This window comes from Carassius auratus, chromosome 30, assembly GCF_003368295.1.
Source record: "Carassius auratus strain Wakin chromosome 30, ASM336829v1, whole genome shotgun sequence".
NCBI classification, from domain to species: Eukaryota; Metazoa; Chordata; class Actinopteri; order Cypriniformes; family Cyprinidae; genus Carassius; species Carassius auratus.
In genome coordinates, this window is record NC_039272.1 from 14,853,444 (window position 1) to 14,872,825 (window position 19,382).

The window sequence follows — 19,382 nt, forward strand, 5'->3', positions numbered from 1 at the left end:
TAAAAAATAGGGCAGTTAGTGCATTGAACATTATATTTTCTGACATTTAAAAAGCTGAGAGCAAAGTCAGTCATTTACAAAGTGGAATTGGATGGGATCCCTACACTCCCTATTGGCAATGGTTTTCTCATTCAATCTCTTCTCCATTAGATTATTTCCTGTGGTGATATTGTGTTACTCCAAACTAGGCCCCATGCCATACAGTACACAAACAGCTCTGTTCAATGGAGGTCTACATTACTATTATTAACGTTTTAAATAAAGTGCACTGATTGTTCATTAACGATGTATAATGATATTAAAATTCTGTCCAACACTGATAAAATGATAATTACTTTCAGAACTGAATGAACTATATGGCTGATATCACAGTTATATGCTATTTTAGTGTAAATAAATGAAAGATAAAACATTAAAAACTAAAAGTAATTAGTTTAAATGCTATAAAGTGAATTAAGACATCACATTATAATGTGCATTCATTTATAATTTTACATTAACTGTGTTTTTGAAGATTAACTTTAAGTAAGTGTTATATGATGACAACTAAACCTAAATGTAAAAAGAAATACACATTTCAGAATGCACATGCACAATTATTTGAAACCAACCTATTCATTTACAGTGAGCACCTAGAGGCAGGTGCAGTCCATTAGAAGTCTCTGTTCTGGACTCTTGATCTTACCTTGATCCTTTCTTCCGTCCCCACCAGCTGTCTTCTAATAGTCTTTCTGAAGCTTATTTTATTTTACGCTAATTTTTACTTGACATCTTGACATGTGGCTTGATGGAATGAGGTGTGGAGTGCTCAGCTTTTCTAAGTGTTAAAGACTGTCATTCCTCTCTCTTTCCACCAGTAACTGGCCTACTTTTCTTCTTTCTCCCTCGTTCTCTCATGCATCCTCCCCTCTCTGTCAACTGTAAAGGATAGATGTTTGTGATCCTTCTCTTTCCATCCCTTTTCTCCAGATGATTTGAGAAATTTCAGCTGGAACACGTTTTACAGCAACAATCAATCACATACTATTTATACTGACTTTCACCTGGAAAACATTCAAACTGGGCACACAGACAAAAACATATGACATCACTCATTCATATCATACATATACAGACAGGTTTCTCCTACACAATGTAATTTTTAGCAATCTCAAAATGAATATCCATTTTTCTTATTGTACATTATAATGTTACATTTTCTTGTACCATTTAGTTTTGTGTTTTATTTTTATTTAGACAATATAGTATATCATTTAATATTGGTTATAATTATCTACTGTACTTCTCAGTATCAGACAATATTAATATTAGTACATTTTTACACTAGTAGTTATTATTAAAGTGAAAGCTTCTCTTTTCCACACACACTTTATACACCTGTGATTAATAAGCAGTGATTTGTTACTCTAGATAAGGTCTAAGTTGCCTTACACTGCACTAAACTGCATTACTACATGTCTAGTAAGTGTTGCCTTTTTCCACCCTGGGTGACCTCATTTGAACAGAGGTTTTACTGAGCTAGACTTATGCCATCAGCTACTCAGTCTCTGCCAGGATAAACGCCCTTTCTCACTAATGTAACTAAGAAACTTTTTGGTGAAGAGTGAAGAGAGTGAAGAGTAAGGCTCACCAAACTCTGCACTACAGTTACACCTGAACCACAAAACAATGCCACATCAAACAATCTTTTGTTGTTGTTATTTTTAGCACTTTTGATCTGTGCTGTAATTAGTCAGACCTTCAATCTCAAAGCCATAAGCCAAAATAAACTTTCGAGCACCTGCTATTATTACAAGTAAATCTTGTTTTTTGTTTGCTGGCACAGGCCAGCATTCCCTAATAGTAGCCTATTAAGAAATAACAAAAATATCAAATTTGTGCAAATATCTGATACTGAACACCTTGGTTCCTTTTTAGTTGCTGCAAACAATGGATGATAAAACATCTAGGAATAAACTGTCACAAACTGTATTTGTGAAGCTTGTGCCAGTACAAAAAGCCAAAACACAACATATTATAATCAAACACACACCTGTTTAAACCATGTCATCTTCCCCCTTGTTGTGTAGTTAATGGATAAACCAAATCTATTCATGATACTTTGCACAAGTCTGACACACTTCCAGCTTGTTAGAATCTTCTGACAGGCAGCATGCCAACATGCTGCAAGGCTTGTAACATAATCTAAACAATTTCCGCTACACCTGAGTGCTTATTCATTAGTCAGACCGCATGCTGCGTCAGCAACTTTTCCTGTGTAACTCTCCAAACTTTGATCCATCCATGGCAGGATGAGAATATGATAAATGGAGAACGCCCCATTGCTTTTGTGTTTAAAGTTTATGCCATGATCCCTTCTAAAACAGCACACATACACATGCGCATGTTTCCACACTGGCCCACACACACACGTGAAGGCATTCACACAATTAGAGACACTTTAATGTTGGCCAACAGGCATACGTCACAGGCGTCACATACTCGTCCACAGACATTTGCACACATGCATTTATAGTTCATGCTGGGCCACTGTAGCATTTGCTAGAGGCAACAACATTCCATAAACAAGATGTGCAGCGGAACAAGAGAATAAGCTTCATTGATAGTCCTATAAACAACTAAAACATTTCCCTGAAATGCAGATCTCCAAGAAGCAAGATGCCGCCTCCTCATAACTGTTATGTTAGGGTGTATGGTGTCCCGAATGAAATACTAACTGCACCGTAGGCCATATACTGTTTTAATAGAGCATGCATTCCAGTTATTAATAAACACATTTAAGGTTGGTAAAAAAAACTGCAGACTGTTGGAGGTACTACATTTGACAGGGTACAAACTTCAAATCCATTTTTAAAAAGGGAAAAGAAAGTTGTGATAGTGATCTGCTCAAGTGTTGTGTGTAACTGTGAGTGAATACAAAAACTAATAAAAGATATAAACTGTTATATCAGTTATTTCATCAACTGTCTCTTGTTACGGTTTGTCCTTTCACTGTCATTACTCCATTCCTGCCACACTTATCAGTGAAAGTCCAATCTAAAAACTCCATTAACTAGATGGCTGCATTGCTATTTGTATGACCTTTTTCCTTTCCCATGATATATGGGCTGTTCTAGGCTGGCTCTCCTCATCCTCTTTCACCCATATCCCTCGCTATAAGATACACTGGGGAAGAGAGGTCACTAGAAACAAGTTGTGCTTGCTGCAAGTAAACACTTCTCAGACTTAAAACCACAATACACAGGTTATGCTTCTCTTCTTATTAAAAACAAGTGAATATAACAATGCTGAATATAAATGGTTTTATTCAGGATTAAGAAAAAGTACAATTAAACCTGCAATTACACTTTGTAAAAAGGAAAGCAGCATTTTTAGACTTGCAACTGGTAATTGTCTTAGAGACCACATTAAAGAACAGAAACCAAAAGACTTGACCAAAATACTAATGTTATGTCTCTGGACCATTCCAAAAACGGCACATTCTACAAATACTTTAAAGTGAATTCCTCTGTCTGAAATGCTTTTCATACTTTCTTTCTTTTACAAGCTGCTGTGTTTTCCTTCACTCTTTGTTCACTTTTGTCACCATTTCATCAAAGTTTACCACTGTACTACTTTTAAGAACAGCGTGTCTGTCCTGTGCACTTATAGTGAATCACACATATGTTGTTGTTCCTATATAAGAATATAATGCAGCTGCATCCTGTAAACCAAGCCAAGTCAACACAACCTGGACATAGCTATAAATACAAGCCATCTGGGCCAGCATAACTTCACATCCGGACTTTACCATTCAGCCAAACTGAATACTATGACCCAAAGTGCATGCATTTTATGTATGCTAAATACATATCCTAATAGGAATTTCCATTACTTGGAAAAATTCTAATGTTAGTTGAGAGCGCCACCCAAAAAATGAGAAAGCATAAATACACTTGCAGAAACAAACACACGCAGATGCACACTGACCTAATACTCACTAAGGTGCGTTAAGATCCACAAACTGAAACGTAAGCCCACACAAATTCAGTGATGCTTAACTGACAAGTATTGTGGTGAGTCGGTCTGACCCAAGAGTGTTTGAGGCATGTAGTCAGGTCACAGCTGCGAGAGTTACAAAAATGTGTGTACATACCCACATATACAATGACAAAAATTAATGTTAAGTACACAGCTGCATATATACACAAACACAAATCTTAAAAACAAAATATCCTTCACAATTGATGCTTCAAATGCATATTTTGGCTTCCCGTTAAATCCCAAGAGAAAGCACAACTTGCAGATGTTTTATGCACACACATACACACACACAGAGAGAGAGAGAGAGAGGGGGAGTTTGGAGTTGCAGCTGGGCAGCAAAGTGACTGATGATCTAACAGTGAAGTGAAGGGGATTTCCATAAACACACTGGATGTACAGGGCTCAATGTTAGCCTATACACCCTTCACAAACAGCCTGACAACATCAAATGGCTTCACTTTATGACTAGCTAGCACACAACACAGCTGTACACAGCAATGACACTAATGCTCCAGAACAGAGATATTCTCTGACAACAGGAAAACTGTTAAAGAGCCAGTAAGATGAAAATTCTAAGCTTCCTATCACTGTTTATAAGTCCTGTACATTAGGTTTAAATCCATCCAAGGTTAAAAAACGTTGTCATTTTGTCAAAATGTCATTTTAAAATTACCTCAATTCTCAGAGATCCCCAAACGGTTCGCGCGAAGCTGTTCAAAAGATTCAGTTTCCTTAAACCCCACCTTTCGGTAGCATTCTGTGTTCTGATTTGTCAACTAACATAAGCAGTTTTGATTGGTTGTTCCGCACACACCTCCACGGTAAACTATGCGTTAGCATCTGTTTGGGGTGAATTATGTCTTATTCCTCTCACCGCGAAGCAAACAGTAAAATAAAAAACTTGAACAGTCTCGCTGCTTTTTCTTCTGTGTGGGTGTACTCAAGCCGCGCGCTTCAGTTTGAATCTGAATAGAGCGTTCAGTGCGGGGGCTTGGTCACATTAGATATAACGAAGGGAGACGTGAAAAACAGACATCGCGTTGTTTTCATATGGATTACTTTATCACAGAATATCTGTTTTCGGCAGCACTTGTTTAGTTTTAAAGTAGACATGTCAAGCTTTCTATTTATATCTCTCTCATGTCTCTTTGTTGAGTATTCACGGAGTTACACTTCATTTTAATGACGTGTTTGTACATGATGATCAGCACAAACAAAGGCTGCAGACAGCACACATACTGATAAGACGCTCGGGAGAAAACAGACACATAACTTCATAATCATACTCCGCGTTGTGATTCGGAGATGCTCGTTGTTCTAAATAAAGTTGGTAATGAACCATCTTTTATGGCCAAACGCTTTGAAAATCCCGCTGTACTCAATGAGATTAGAAAAGCAATCATCAGTGAAATGTTGTGAACACAACAAAAGGGATTTGTTGTACTGCTCTGGTATTGTGGTGAAAATGAATTTTAGCCATTGGTTCTTCTGATTTTCATTCTTTGGCAGTGAAAATAAAACAAACTTGCCTTTACAATTAAAAACAGACTGTCTCCTCGACATGATGCTCTCACACCAACCAGAGCGTCTGTGTGGGGGGTCAGAGTTCCGTTTCTCGCAGGACGGTAGGCGGAGATTATTATGCAAAGTGTTCCTAGTGACGTACATAGAGATGGGCAAAAGATTTTAAATCTATAATGACTCGTTTCAGCGATTCAGAGTCGACTCCTTACTTTAGAAGCCAATAACTTTATAAATCGTGTATTTTTTGGTTTAATTACTTTGCACATTGTTTACACTGATGGACAGCTACATCATACACTGTAATACATGTAATTTTTGATTTCCCATCTGTGTGGCTCTTTAAATGATAAACTCGGGCTTGGTCGCACAAGCTACAAATTACCTTCCATATTGCACCAGCACTGCCACCCAGAATCAGCATACTTTAAAAAAGGTATGTACTGTAAGATTACTGAACTATTAGACTCATTAAAATGGACCTCATTAGAATCTGCATCCACATACAGTTGGGTCATGTTAGTCACATTGTGTGTGTGTGTGTGTGTGTGTGTGTGTGTGTGTGTATGTGTGGCTCTAATTCTGAATGTTTATGTATTGAGTAAAGCATGTTTTGCTTTGAATATCTAGACTAGCGGAGCACTCACTTTCTCCCTTTTCTTCCATAATCAGTGATTTGGACTGAAAGAAGTTTTGATGGATGTGTTCTGTGTAATCTCATAGAGTGGCTCTTTGAGCTAATATGTAATATATCTGGATAGGCTCCAGATTAACTGTGTGATTAGGAGCCACAGAGACCAGACCGTGTCCATATACTCAGCCTTTCTAGACACTTGGCAAACTGAGCCATTTTACCAATCACTCTGCTATATTCATGTCCAAACATTACCCAAATAAGGAGGGAATATTGAAGGCCAAGATGCCTGTATCGTTCTATTGTACATTTTGTCTAATCACAGTGATATGCAGAAAATGAAATTCGTTATACACTATTATTTAAAAACAATGTATTTCTGTGATAGCAAATCTGAATTCTCAGCAGCCATTATTCCTGCAGAAATCAGTAGAAATGTGCTGATTTGTGACCCTGGACCACAAAACCAATTATAAGGCTAATTTTTTGAAGTTGAGATTTATAAATCAACTTTCCATTCATGTATAGTTTGTTAGGATAGGACATTGTCTTTCCATTCAAAGACCTCTATAAAATTAACGTGGCAATACAAAAGTAAAACTACACATTTGTTTAAGCATGCATCATGGAGATGTGTCCACTCTATCGCTTTTGTGGTAAAAACATTAAAGTAACTTGCAGAACTACTATTTATGTCAGTAATAAAATGTGTAAATCATTAATAAGCTTTAATAGCAATTCATGGTAAGCATGGAACGGTTTTGAATAGTGTCTCACTCATTTTAGTAAGTCACAATGAAGCTGAATCTTTTCTTCTGTATTGTGACCTACATCAGAGTGTAACATTAACAAACTTGGAACTTGGTTTTATGCATCAGCTGTTAATTGAATTTTGAGATATGGACACAGATAAAAAAAAAAATTAAAAAAAAATATCTGAACATTTCTGAACAATTGTAGCCCCGATTTTCACTCGCCAACAGATTTTATAAAAATCACAGACAAATTCCCAAAATCGGAGGCAAAATTAGCATGCTAAATATCTGGACAAGCAGCCAATGAAAGAGCAGGATACAGGGCAGCGGGAAGTTCGGAGAGGAGTTATATGAAACGTAATTTGCAGACCAGCTATCTGCGATTCTTCCTATTGTAATGTGATGCTGTGTGTAAACTCCGGGGGCCTGTACCACGATGGTAGCTGAACAAATTCTGAGTTACAGGATTAGTTTTGAGTTGACAAAAACCAAATCTCTCCAATCTGGGTTTGTTGGTACCATGATGCTCATCATCAACTTTCTTTGTCAACTCAGGCTTTGATCCTGAGTTTGTGGAGCACGTGCACATGAATGTGTGACATCACTGATGAACAGCCAATCACGAGTCTTGCAACACAAAGCAAGTTTGATTTACTTCTCGTGAGAGACACATCGAGATTCAAAACTGAAGGTTAAAGGTTTTTCTAAAGGTTAAGAGATTGAAGAATATGACATTTAAACGTCATATGAAACATGAAGGAGGACAAATAAAATTAAATATCTTGCTCTATCAGTGCAGTCACAAGTGAAACTTGTTAAGTTAGTTTATCCATTTGAAAATATATAGTGATAGACTCAAACGTGTACGGTCAGATTATTATTATTTTTTTAAATAGTGCAATCTATTGATATTACAGATTATTTATATTACATGTGTATATCTGTATACATCATTTAAAATAATTGATTTATAAAAACTGTTAAACTAAAATTGCTTGTAATAGATAAATAATAATAATAATAATAATAGTAATAATAATATGAATCTTAATAATTATATAAATCTTAAAATTATATAAAATTTTTAAGCATTAGTGACCTTTTATTTGAAGCAAGATAAACTGGATTGACTTTGATGTGGTTTCAGACATGTGTCACTTCTCTCACATCTGATTGGTCCACCTCCAGTTTGAGATCTCTAACCCAGAACATAACCTGCCCCAGAGCAGGTTAGCCGTGGAGTGTAAGTTACTAAGGCAATGAATGCCGCTAAAAGCCAAGCCACTTACGTGGTACCTAAAACCCAAGATTGGTCCAAACTAACCTGAAATTTACCTGGCCAGCCAGCTAATCCAGCTTCATGGTACAGGCCCCTGTTGCCGATCCATCGTGCAATGTAAACAAAGCAGCAACTGAATGCTACCCCAGATAGTCGTGCAGTATGAAAACAACAGTGATCCAATGACTTTGAAAATCATGCAGTATGAACTCGACATAAACTGATCTATCTCAAAGAATATCCACTCTGGATGAAAAAAAAAGAGACATAACCTCCACATTGCCTTCATCTCATGCTGGCCTTCTTACAGTGACTTGGCAGCCAAAACAAGACAGCGATGAAGCAGATAAATCTGATCTAAGATAAGTAGAAAGAGAAAAAAAAGAGCTGAAAGCAGCAAGAATCAGCTGCCTTGGGAGAAATGTGGGGCTGATATTACATATAGAACTGCTTAAACATGCAGTTCTCAGATAAATAATGCTTGCTTCCACTCTTTCATTCAGCCTGTATCCCTCTGTGTTTTTCCCATAATGGTGACTCTTTGTGATTACAGCCTGTTATGGGTCTCACCACATCCTCAGCTGTGAGGGGAATGTGTCTGATCTGTCAGCTGTGACACTAACAAATGAGTATGACAACACCATCTCTTCCCAGAAAGGGCGCTTACAGTAATGAAGTTTCACACTACATTCAAATCATTCCCACTTTAGTGAGTGTGATGCCTGGAAAAGACAGAAAACATGTTAAAAACACAAAGAGGAGAGAAGCATAAAGTAAAAAGAAGAATAAAAAGGAAAAACTGGGAAGGAAAACATTTGTGAGAGTTTAAAGCACAGCAAGGACACTCTCACTTGTCAAGAATTTACACTGCAGTTCCCTGACCTCTGCCCTCCATTTGTAGAGGCCCAACATAGTCCTCTCTTATCCAATGTCCAAACAGGCCTTTTTTTGGAATGAGAATGTCCTTTTGATGGAAGGCCAAGATGAGGAACATTTTTAAATCTCAAAACTCAAATTAAAAATCAGGCAAGTTTGCATGCTCAGCATCATGTGGAATTGGTTTAGAGCATATGTAGAAAAAGGGAGAAAGTGAAAGAGGGACAGAGGGAGAAAGAGCAGAGCCATTAAAATGGAAACCTGAAACTTGGCAATGACATCAAAACAAAGAAAAACTGATTTGGTTAAAGACAATAGAAAAAGAAAGTTCCACAATACTTGCGACAGATAGACAGCTATGGCATGAGAAAAAACAGACTCAAGTGGAAAAGCATACAATGCCAAGTAATGAACATGGGGATTTAAAGTTTAGAAAATCAAATTCAAGTTGCCTTTCCAACAATTATCAAAATAATAACAACATTTCTGAGCATGGAGGGACATGAGTTTTCTTTTTTACAAGAACAAGAGAACACACATAAACAGACGGCACTCAGATAAGCAGCATGGAGTGTGATATTAAACATCACTTTCTGGAACCGACTCAACATTAGTCACAATGCAAATTTTATTTCAGTGTTAGCATGTAAATGATAACACTCACTCCCCTAGCATTTCCCACATTGTATGCCAGAATGTTGCATATCAATTAGCCATAGATGCCAAAACTTTTACAAACATCCATGTGATCAAAGAAAGAAGAGTCTGGAATTAGATAATCTCTGAGACCAAGCTGTGAGGGCTGTTTAAGTTACATTTGCCGTAACTGACGGGGATCGCAAAACATAACGAACTCTCTTCTCTCCCAGACTTTTTGTTAAAACTGTCCGTTACTAATCAGGCTTGGCTGATGTTGGACTATAGTCTTGGCAATGGCCATGAGAGAAACAGTTTGGTTTTTATATGAGCTGAGAGAGTGGAGCTAGATCAGTACGTGTAAAGATCCAGATGCAAAGGTAAGGACACTGGTCACATTTTTATTTACTGTATTTTGCAACATCTGGAGTTACAAATACAATGCAACAAGTGATCAGAACAGAATTTAAAAGAAATAAAAGTTATTCCTTCAAGTAAAACTTGGACACATTTACAACCATTTTGTGCAGAAAAATCCATATCAATTGAATGGAATGCAAGATAATATAAAACAGTGAGTTCTGGTTCTGTAATCTGATTGGACAAGCAGCATTCAACTGTGCTGATATACAGCTGACTCTGCAGACATAGAATAACTGTCCATATTGCTTCTGAAATGTAAGTTACTCATTATGAACAAATATATAATAATCAATCTCAAAACTCTGCAGCAGTGAATATCAATATGTCAGTGCATGCACTCAGCCAGCCAGCCGAATCACAGCCATACTGATACTATAGGGTACAACTTGGTGTGGTATTGCTTAATTATTAGACTGACTTCTTCGATTTATAACCCAAAAACCCAACAACAACCATAACATTCGTAAATTCTGGTCTTTTAAAACAACATATGATAATGCCCTGTCAGAGGAAATTAAGCTTGTTACTTATTTTCAGCCTAACATCAAACACATTATTATGCATTAAAATGTACAAACATATCAGGGGTCAAAACTTTCAATAAAAAAAAGAAATAAACAATTATCAATATCACTTATTTTCTACATAGACCTAAATATTTTTACAAAATCATAGTGTCTTTATTGCTGAAACATATGTAGCTGTAGCTAAGGTTTATTAAAAAAAAATGCTGGAATGAAAACATATACCATATGGAGATTATTTTGTTAGACTAAAAAAATTTTTCTGAAAATTCACTTAAACTTTATTAAAGAAAATGGGTCAAATTTTCTTAAAAGCTTGTTTGAAGTGACTGCAGGGTGTTCTGAATAAAAAATAAAACTATTACAAGCATCTAATATCTCATAGCATTCTTGTAACATATTCTAATCTAAGGCACACGGTCTTTTAACTTTTAGTCTCATACTGCCACCATCCTTACAATCCAAAGTCCAACAAACTCACTCATCAGTGGAGAAAAATAACACAGTAGCGCCATCTGTCCCATGAAAAGCAATATTACAGGGGTTAGAGGTCTATTATTGCATATACTACAGCAACGGCTTGTTTTAGTTGCATTTTCTGCTGCATATTACATGAATTAATGTGCAAAACCGGTATAATGACGTAATGGTGTGTTTTATAAGCAACTGATAATGAAATTATCATCACTATTTTATCAGTCATTAATTCTGAAATGAACTGGTATGTGCTAGTGAACAGCAATAATTCTCGAACAGGATTCAGGTTATGAAACACCAAAGTTCATCTGAACCAGCGAGCCCTAAATCAGTTTCAATCTTCATTTGTTAAACGAGTAATTCATTTGAGGAAAACCCTCCCAGATCATTCTAGGCTCATTTAGTGCAAATCAATTCTTAGCTGTACTAAACTGGTCTGAATCTGAGACCAAACAAGAGCATCAGTCTGTGTGCAGCGTTCCCATGACTCTCTCTGTGATGTTTTGGAGTCTGGGTCATAGAAAGGCACGAAGCATCAGCTCATAAATCCAGCCCGACCTGTTCCTGACCCATCGCTTGCCTTCCTCAAACCACCACTAACTCTCCACAGCCTCAGCGACAGGGCCAGAGTACAGAACCCATGAGAACACAGCTCAATGGAACAAATACAAAAGCACTTGTTTTTTAATGGAGAAGAAGTGTGTGTTTATTGGCAGGTCGGATTATTGATGTGTGTGTGGGATCAATGGTGCGACCGATGCTGGATGTGAGACTGGAGGAACTGAATCATAACATCAGCCTCAAGTCCCTCAGTCACTCTTGCTCTTTCTTTCTATTCTTCCATTTATCTTTATAACACATCAGTCACACAGGAATCAATGTGGAGGATTCAGACTAAGAATTTACTTTTTTGATCAATTATTACAATACATACTGTATGATAGCTCCAGTGTTGAAGTGTTTCCCCTTAGCTTCGTGTTAGGGTTAGAAAATGACATTCAGGGAAACATTAAAGGAAAAGTCTTCCATGGAGTTATATAATGTGGAAGAGAATGTAGATATACTGGCCACAAATTAAACAAAAATCCTAATATTTCTACATTAATTTAATAATTTGTTCCCTTGTTTTAGTTAAATCAGTGCCACATTGTACTATTAGTTTTCTCGTATGTACTTAGTTAAATTGTGGCCATGATCTAACTAAAATGAGAGAACAAGTTAATAGATCATAATAGGCCTAAATCATATATCGTACTGTTTTACACTCTGAAAGAACATCAGTCCCCAGAGGTTTTTCAGCATATCTTTCGGCAAGTCATACATAGTTACACCAGTGGGTGATAATGAGCAAGTCATTAAATCATTTAATGAACCAATTTGTTCATAAACTTATTCAGTCAGGGGCAAAACAATTGACTTTTTAAATGAGACACTGAATCATTTAATCAACTGATTTGTTCAAAACCGCACATTTAGGAATAGTGTTTTGCTTTGAGATGTGGAAAATTTTATTCGCCAACATTGTATGTAAAATGTAAGTGACTCAAAATGAACTTGTTTATTTGACTGTTGCATTAAACCATGCTGTTAGCCCCAAAATCACAACAGTTTTGTTTTTGTGATTTTGCAAGGAGCAACAGTAAGAAAAGCAACACAAGAAAGATAAATTGCAACAATCTAATTTACAACTGCTATAGGGACCAATAATATATGAGAATGGCAACTGAGCTAAAGTCCTTTTGTTTACATGAAGGAAAAAGAGACACAGATTTTCCATCAACTGGAAAACCTGCTGGACTGGTGAGGGACTACAAAGATCTGGATGGCTAGAAGATATTTCCTCTCACCAATAAGTCTATCCTGGGTGGCCTCTTATGAAATTACAGTCACAACTTGTCATCCAAATGTCTCAAACCGGGAAGTGCTGCCAAAGCCACTGTAGCCAACTGTGACTCCAACAGCCAAGCATCAGGGATCTGTTTAGACAGCAAGAATAGACAGCTAAGCCAAGCCAAAATGTCCATCTACACAAACTAATATCAGTTATTATTAAATTCTGATGAAAATATTAAAACTGCAACTCTTTTAGTTTGTGAGGTACCGACATCTGCATTGCCTTTAATACACCAGGAGACCGCTTTCTCTTGGCTTCTGTTCTGGTAGTACATGGTTATTGGAACGGGTCACCAGCCTTTCATTTCACTCAAAGCCTCACAAGTGTGCAGCAGAAGCAAGTGCGTAAGCACGACATTACATTTCACACCAATCCGGTCAATCCTTTTAACCTCTGCATTGTTTAATATCAAACTTCTACCTAAAAACCTTTACAGAAGAAAGCTCTCAGTGAGCATTTCATTGTCAATATGCAAAATAAGCAATGCCATGTTACTGGAAATGGTCAGTATACATCCCATGACATCACAGCCACCTGCAAGGCTGTCAGGGCCACAGAAAAGAGTTTGTGTGGTCACCCTTTATGAGGTTATTTCCTCATTCTTTACGGTCATTATGGCCTGCTGGGCTAAACACAATTAATTCTCAGTTTTGGTCTGATAAGACAAGTGTCCATGACAACACAAGTACTAAGGCCTTTTCTCACACGCCAGTCCTTACTTGTCAGCCTGGCATGTGGGTTCATTTCTGATGGCCGGTTCTGAAGGGTAGCTGTGGGTGGTTGTGGTTTCACTCATCTTTAATGAAAAGACCTCATTTATTTAACTGAATAGACTGTTCTGAAGACAAAAGAAGAAAATGCGAATTGCATACTAAAGAAAATGCCACTGGCATACAACCAAGTACTGAAACACTTTTCTCGCCCCATCATTTACTGGCTTCTCCACACTTTATCCTGTATAATTTAAAGTGGCAAAAGGCCAAGGGGCAGTCAAAGGCCAGTGGTCAGAGAGTCAGACTTGTAACCTGAAGGTTGTGGGTTTGAGTTTCAGATCCGGTGGGAATTGTTGGTGGGGGAATAACCAGCACTCTCTTCCACCTTCAATACCAAAAGGTGAGACCCTTAAAGGGGGGTGAAATGCTCGTTTTCACTCAATATCCTGTTAATCTTGAGTACCTATAGAGTAGTACTGCATCCTCCATAACTCCAAAAAGTCTTTATTTTTGTTATATTTATAAGAGAAAGATAGTCTGTACCGATTTTTCCCAGAAAAACACGAACGCAGTTTTTACTCACCGCATGCGGTTCCAACACACGATCGTGACCCTTTTTCGTTGGGACTGCATTATCCTTAAGAAATAAACGATGTGCAAATCCGGCGTCAAACTGGGCCTTGTTTGTAAAACAAGCATCTTCGAAATGCAGGGAACAAACAAAAACACTTGCACAACTCCGTTGATGCTCTGTAAAAATAAACTCCATCCACTGGTCCCTTAATGCTGTTTCTCTTTTGGTAATCTGTGCAGGGTTGTCTTGCCCTGGCAACCAAAAACACACTTCTTTTGTGACTTTTCGCGACGCTCTCGCTCTGATCAGTGAGTGCCTGTGCTCAGCCTCTCAGTGCTCTGCTATACGGGAGCGCGCGCTCTTCCGACAGAAATGCCTTATATATATTTTCTCATATAAGGAAATTCCGCTCCATTTAACGTCACACAGACCCATACTCGAAAAAAACTTTCCGAAACTTGTGACAAACCGGAAGAGGTGTTTTTGGAACAAAAATACTCCTTCAAACGTACAACTTAATTTTTGAAACTTTGTCCATGTTTAGCATGGGAATCCAACTCTTTAACAGTGTAAAAAACTCAGTATACATGAAATAGCATTTCACCCCCCCTTTAAGCAAGACCCCAAACCCCCAACTGCTCCCCAGGCACCACAGCAAAAATGGCTGTCCACTGCTCACAGGATGTGTGTGTTTGTTCATTACTCACTGCTCTATTTGTGCACTTGGATGGGTTAAATGCAGAGCACAAATTCCAAGTATGGGACACCAAGCTTGGCCACACGTCAAGTCCCTTCCTTTCCTTTAGAAAATAAGAGTAAAATAAAATCAATTTCTAATACATGCTCTAACTCAACAGTGCATAATATGTGCAATCTAAAAGAAAACATTGTGTAAAGCAACATTTCAGGATACCTATAGTAGTAGTAAACGTTCATATGGTTAATTATTAAGTATAGGCTAGCTGACTGTGGGGAATGGTTAAAGACGGGCATAACATCTCAGTGTCTTTGTTTGCACCACTGTTAAATAGATAAAGTCAATGAAAATGACAAAACAGATAGTGGTTTGAAGGTTATTACATTTGCCGTTGGTCATTATAGAATTTACGTCAGTCTTAACCACAGTATATCATGGTTTTCACACCTATTTAACTGTCATGTACAGCAGCAAACAAGCATTACATTTGATTTGAAGCACGTGGAAACTCTCAGCAGATTCTCCAAGTTTCTTATGTATCCATTTTTGGTCTTTCCATTTTCCTCGGTCTTATTGTCCCTTTAAGATGTTTACCTGCCGTTAATGATGTCGTTTGAATTGCTTGATAAAATGTTGCACCCCCCGCACTCATAAAAACCGCTTTAAATTCTTCTAGCGTTTGCTTAACATCCGGCTTCCCATATATGGATGGATTAACGTTACCTGTCGCTTTGTGAACGCTCAAATTTGTCGATGCGCCTCAAAAGCTTTCGATTGGGTAAAAAGAATGGTGACGGCTAGCGATAGCGATCATATTTCTAAGACTACGACTATTTTGAGGCAGTAGGATGAGTCTTTTTTTCTTTCTTCCTTTATTTTTTTCTTTTCTTTTTTTTTTTTTTTGTATAGGCCTATTCCATAGAGAAAATGAGTTGTAATAAGTTTTAATAATTTAATTTTGGTGTTACAACAATTTGTTCAATAATTTTTTGTCTGTATGTGAATAAAACGTGCACAAAAGTGAAATACCTCAGATTGTCCTTTCATCTGACAGTGATTAAAAAAACATACCATGCCTTACGTAAGGCCCAGGCAAAAGTCAAGCCTCGCGGCTGCTACCACCTGCATTTTACATAATCCTCCATTCCTTTTCTCTCGAATCATGACGACAATGGGTAATTACACACTGGATAGATTTTCGCCTTTTTTTGAATCAGTGCGTAATTCTTTTATTGGCTGTTATTAACAGCCATCATCTTGAAAACCCACAGTCCTCTGTCATTTAATAAGATTAAGGGTTGTACATTTGCTCCGATCTGATCTTGATTATGGCAAATCTGAGCTTTTGGGAAAATTAACCATACTGAAGTTGGAACTATCTTTCATATTTCATATCGCACAAAACAACTGCATGTAAGTGTCTTTTAAATATTTTTAGCTTTTCAGGACTGAATTGGCTTATCCTGGTCAAGGTTCAGAGTCAAAACCATGAACATCATCTGTCAGTCCAGGTTTCCAAAGCCAGCAAACAAGACAAACATTTTCTACTAGTAAACAGACAACTCAATGTAAGACAGCAAAAGAACAACACACAATTTGCAGACGCAAATGAGGTCTATTTCATAAACAGATGCGCATTAAGCTAGTAAACATGTCAATCTATGTTACCAGAAAGAAACTGAACTGAAGCCAGAATGGAAAAAGATAAAGACTTTTTAGAATGTATTATCTTAAACAAAGACTTTGGAGACCCCTACTTCAAATAAAGAACATATTACTGATTTACACCCTGTTATGAATCTTTTTACACACCTCTCAGACCTTCATGGCATATCCTGCTCACATCTTTACCTGAGCTTTTGCACAGTTAGCATGCTAAATTCACCATACAATCTGCTCAATCTGCCATAAAAACATAATGAAACGTTCACATTATTATTGCTGCCATAACTGAGCAGCTGAAGTCACTGACCTTGCACTGATGGGCAGTAAAACTGACACTGTTTTCAATTACAGTTGTCATCATAAATGACAAACACTTCAGCTTCTGCTACATCCATCTACAGAATCTGGGAAATTTCGATATTATGGTAAGGGTATTGAAACATCCCATCTTCTCGCTTTTGCCACAAAGCTCTCTGCTTCATCATTTTGATTAGGAGTGGTCTGATTCTCTAAATACTTTCTGACATGCAGGACTGTGAAATCACTAGACATAATGACTGCTGCAGAGATGTGGTTAAGAGGAGTCCATAAAATTTTGCAGTTTTCAGTTCAGGTCAGAGTAAATTTTTTGCAGATGTTTTATTAACTAAAGCAAATAACAGCACACTTAGCCTACTACAGGGATGGTCCCCATGGAACAACTTGGGTTTACGTGTCTTGGCTCAAGGTAACAATATGCTTATGAGTCTTAGGTCAATGCCACAACAAAATACTATTCATTTAAAAGTATTTGTAATATTCAGGCATGAAACTGAATGACTTATCCATTTAATCTAATTATTATAAATTCAGAGAAAGTTGTACAAATGAAGAACTATAATTGCTATAAATTAGGGGATCATGGATTGTTTATTCATCGGAATTGATTGATCCTCTACAGTGAATGGGTGCCATCACGTCCAAACAGCTGATAAAAACATCACAATAATCCATAACAATTCCACATGACTTTAGTCCATCAATGATGCAAAAATCTGCATGTTTGTTATAAACACATTCATTATTGAGCACATTATTATTTGTTTCTTAGAAACACAGCTCATCACTTGACAAGACATTAAATGTTGTATGGATTACTCGTAGATTATTGTGATGTTTTTTATTAGCTCTTTGAACTATCATTTTGTCGGCACCCATTCCCTGAAAAAGATCCATTGGTGAGCAAATGATGTGATGCTTAACTTCTCCAAGTTTGTTCCAATGAAGAAAAGAAGTCAGTCACCTATATCTTGGTTGGCCTGAGGGTGTCAATGTTCATCAAACCGTAATTTTTGGGTGAAATTTTCCTTTAAACATTGAAAATGGAAATTCAGTGACCACATGAATGTGTGCATCATGATTGCTTTTGCTACGTTCCTTCACCCACAGTCTTGCCACTTTCTCAATGAAGCCTCTGTCAGTGAACTCTTCTTTACATAACTGGTAGCTCCATTATTGTTCCTTTCAATCACTTTTTTTCTTGGCCCTTTATTAGAATGATGTAAGTTCATCTTAACAACCTGCTCTGGTAAATGCCCCTCACACGTTGCAAACATTATTTTGGTAATAACCTGTCAAAAAGATAAATGTAGGTCCACAAGCATTAACAATATAAGAAAATGTATATTTGTTGTGCAGCTACTTTAAATGATTAGTGTAATTGATAAATGTGTAGCCTATTTTCTTATATGCTGAGAATACATGAAAACGTATGTATGAAATGTCATTGTACATTATATTGATGTCTTTTTAATGTATTTTATTTTCAGTTCCCATAGCTCAGTAGGATGCGTTTATTCACAAATATGAGCAAATACAAGAAACACATCTAAATAATTTATTTTCCAGACAGCTGTTTGAATTCTTGTGTTGTCCACGGTTTAGTTCTGGCTATTTGTAAAAAATAATAATAATAAATAAAAAAGTGTTGAAAACATTACATCTGGTGTTTGAATCTCAAGTCTCTGTACACCTGTTGCTATCATGCAGTCATCACACTCGTACATCTAATACACAATTCCAGCTAGGTTTCAAAACCAGCGTGTGAGACAAGTACACAAAGTGCTTCTAGAAAGTGTGCATGTGTGTTTAACAAACCTCCAAATAATAACACATGGATTTTATTATAGCCCCCAGACATCCGATGGCTATGCATGCAAGAATGAAAATAACAAGAAATTGTATCTAATTCAGCTTCACTGGCTTCCTTAATAAGCTGGCCTTGGTCACAGATGTTTGAAACAACACTGTCCAACTCTAAAGCTAGACTTGCAAGGCCAGGTGACGTGGACATTGCAGTCTGGCCATTTTATAGGTAGGGACTGTTACAGAAAGCAGATTAAGTCTAATCCTGGACTCACTTGTGGTCCTCTATTGACAGTCTTGCTGGGCTCTGTTCATTCTCAGATTAAGTTAAAGAGATGACTGCACTATAATCTTCATGGTAATGGAGTTCAAAGATAACGAATGAAACATTCCTGAAATCTTTATACATAAAACATATTATAAGGCATAAATTACTGTTCAAAAGTTTTGGATCGGTAAGATATGTGATAAGATAACATATAAAATGTTTCTGAAAGAAGTCTCTTATGCTCATCAAGGTTATATGTATTTGATCAAAAACAGTAAAAAAAAAAATATTGTGAAATA